This window comes from Ranitomeya imitator, chromosome 3 (assembly GCF_032444005.1).
Source record: "Ranitomeya imitator isolate aRanImi1 chromosome 3, aRanImi1.pri, whole genome shotgun sequence".
Classification (NCBI taxonomy): Eukaryota; Metazoa; Chordata; class Amphibia; order Anura; family Dendrobatidae; genus Ranitomeya; species Ranitomeya imitator.
The window spans coordinates 6,986,215-6,989,193 of NC_091284.1; the positions used below are offsets into that span (position 1 = coordinate 6,986,215).

At 38.0% G+C, this 2,979-nt stretch overlaps 1 long non-coding RNA gene across 1 annotated transcript; it reads left to right on the plus strand.

Annotated features, from left to right (window-relative positions):
• Nucleotides 1-706: 706 nt before the first annotated feature.
• LOC138672448 (uncharacterized) lies at nucleotides 707-2,591 on the plus strand. Its single transcript, XR_011319736.1, has 2 exons — nucleotides 707-2,274; nucleotides 2,477-2,591. It is a non-coding gene; the product is annotated as an uncharacterized lncRNA (long non-coding RNA).
• The last annotated feature ends 388 nt before the right edge of the window (nucleotides 2,592-2,979 follow it).

Sequence of the window (2,979 nt, forward strand, 5' to 3'; positions counted from 1 at the left end):
ACTGGTAGTAATGGTAATGATAGTAATGGTAATAATGGTACTGGTAGTAATGGTAATGATAGTAATGGTAATAATGGTACTGGTAATGATAGTAATGGGAATAATGGTACTGGTAGTAATGGTAATAATGGTACTGGTAGTAATGGTAATAATGGTACTGGTAGTAATGGTAATAATGGTACTGGTAGTAATGGTACTGGTAGTAATGGTAATGATGGTAATAACGGTACTGGTAGTAATGGTAATGATAGTAATGATAGTAATGGTAATAATGGTACTGGTAGTAATGGTAATAATGGTACTGGTAGTAATGGTAATAATGGAACTGGTAGTAATGGTAATAATGGTACTGGTAGTAATGGTAATGATGGTAATAATGGTACTGGTAGTAATGGTAATGATGGTAATAATGGTACTGGTAGTAATGGTAATAATGGTAATAATGGTAATGGTAATGATAGTAATGGTAATAATGGTACTGGTAGTAATGGTAATGATAGTAATGGTAATAATGGTACTGGTAGTAATGGTAATAATGGTACTGGTAGTAATGGTAATAATGGTACTGGTAGTAATGGTAATGATAGTAATGGTAATAATGGTACTGGTAGTAATGGTAATAATGGTAATAATGGTAATGATAGTAATGGTAATAATGGTACTGGTAGTAATGGTAATAATGGTAATAATGGTACTGGTAGTAATGGTAATAATGGTAATAATGGTACTGGTAGTAATGGTAATGATAGTAATGGTAATAATGGTACTGGTAGTAATGGTAATAATGGTACTGGTAGTAATGGTAATAATGGTACTGGTAGTAATGGTAATGATAGTAATGGTAATAATGGTACTGGTAGTAATGGTAATGATAGTAATGGTAATAATGGTACTGGTAGTAATGGTAATAATGGTACTGGTAGTAATGGTAATAATGGTAATAATGGTACTGGTAGTAATGGTAATGATAGTAATGGTACTGGTAATGATAGTAATGGGAATAGCTATGGAGGATACCCACTAAATTAAAACATAACTTTTAATAAATATAAATAAAAACTCAGATCCTAACACAACACATATATAAACAAAACACACGTGCTCAGGTGAACCAGTGCTCGAGATAAAAAAATTGGATCAGTCTTACCAATTTAGACGGACACATGGAAATCCCTCAAATTCCATGAGGGTGGTGGTTCCAGATGCTATGGGCCAAGGGTAGGGAAAGGTACACCGCCACTGTCTTCCCTGTGAACCCTTTGAAGAGCTCCTGTCCTGACAAGGACAGGCCCCAAGTGAGCCCTGCTATGGGAACCCACCAACCAAAATATAGCCCTAAATGTCTCTCTTCTCCCTACGCGTTTCAACTCCAATGCGGGAGCATCATCAGGGGAGTTATGCAATTAAGGAGATGCCAATAGGTCCCCTCTGTAGTCCAAGGCAGGACAGTCCGTAAAAGTCCATACAAGTCCGTATGAGTCCGTGTCAGATGGGTCCAGCAGTGGCTGGAAAATCCCAAAGACTTAAGCTGCAGACACAGCAAGCATTCTTGATTTCTTTGGGATTTACATTGTATCCCTCAGTAGTGAAACATTAGCTCGCTTCTGTTATTGACCCGTCAGGATGACAACTCCCTACATTGTATATCCACCATGCTCCCTATTATGTATATCCACCATGCTCCCTATTATATATATATCCACCATGCTCCCTATTATGTATATCCACCATGCTCCCTATTATATATATATCCACCATGCTCCCTATTATGTATATCCACCATGCTCCCTATTATGTATATCCACCATGCTCCCTATTATATATATATCCACCATGCTCCCTATTATGTATATCCACCATGCTCCCTATTATGTATATCCACCGTGCTCCCCATTATGTATATCCACCGTGCTCCCTATTATGTATATCCACTGTGCTCCCCATTATGTATATCCACTGTGCCCCCTATTATGTATATCCACCATGCTCCCTATTATATATATATCCACCATGCTCCCTATTATGTATATCCACCATGCTCCCTATTATGTATATCCACCGTGCTCCCCATTATGTATATCCACCGTGCTCCCTATTATGTATATCCACTGTGCTCCCCATTATGTATATCCACTGTGCCCCCATTATGTATATCCACCATGCCTCCCTATTATGTATATCCACCGTGCTCCCTATTATGTATATCCACCGTGCTCCCTATTATGTATATCCACCGTGCTCCCCATTATGTATATCCACCGTGCTCCCTATTATGTATATCCACCGTGCTCCCTATTATGTATATCCATCATGCTCCCTATTATGTATATCCACCATGCCTCCCTATTATGTATATCCACCGTGCTCCCTATTATGTATATCCACCGTGCTCCCTATTATGTATATCCACTGTGCTCCCCATTATGTATATCCACCGTGCCTCCCTATTATGTATATCCACCGTGCTCCCTATTAGACGTCTGTTCACATTGCCTCCTCTTCTGAATCCTCCGACCTCCTCATTCCTGAGAATCTTAACGATGACGTGTTATCATTATGGCAATGAATAAAATGCCCTGAAGCCACTGAAATCTTCCTTGTTAATATTGTTATTTTTGTGTCTCTTCTCTGTTCTTACCGTTAGTTTTATCTTTTTTGCATATGGCGCATTCTATTTCATTATCACGTTTTCTGTTACAGTTTATAACCTGATTGATGTTGTATGTTCCTTCCTGATTATTGAAGGTTTCGGTATTTTCGGCACATTTATTTGCTCCACATTTAACACATCCTTTATATTTTAACCAATTTTGCACTTTTGATTTTGATGAGAAATATCCCGGCGATAATAATACATTTCCTATAGTTGGAGCAGGTCTGGATCTGACGTTTATTCCAGAATCTAAGATTTTAGCTAAACGATCGTCCTCATATAGGAGAGGTAGACATTTATAGATCATCTGTTATTTCATTAAATTG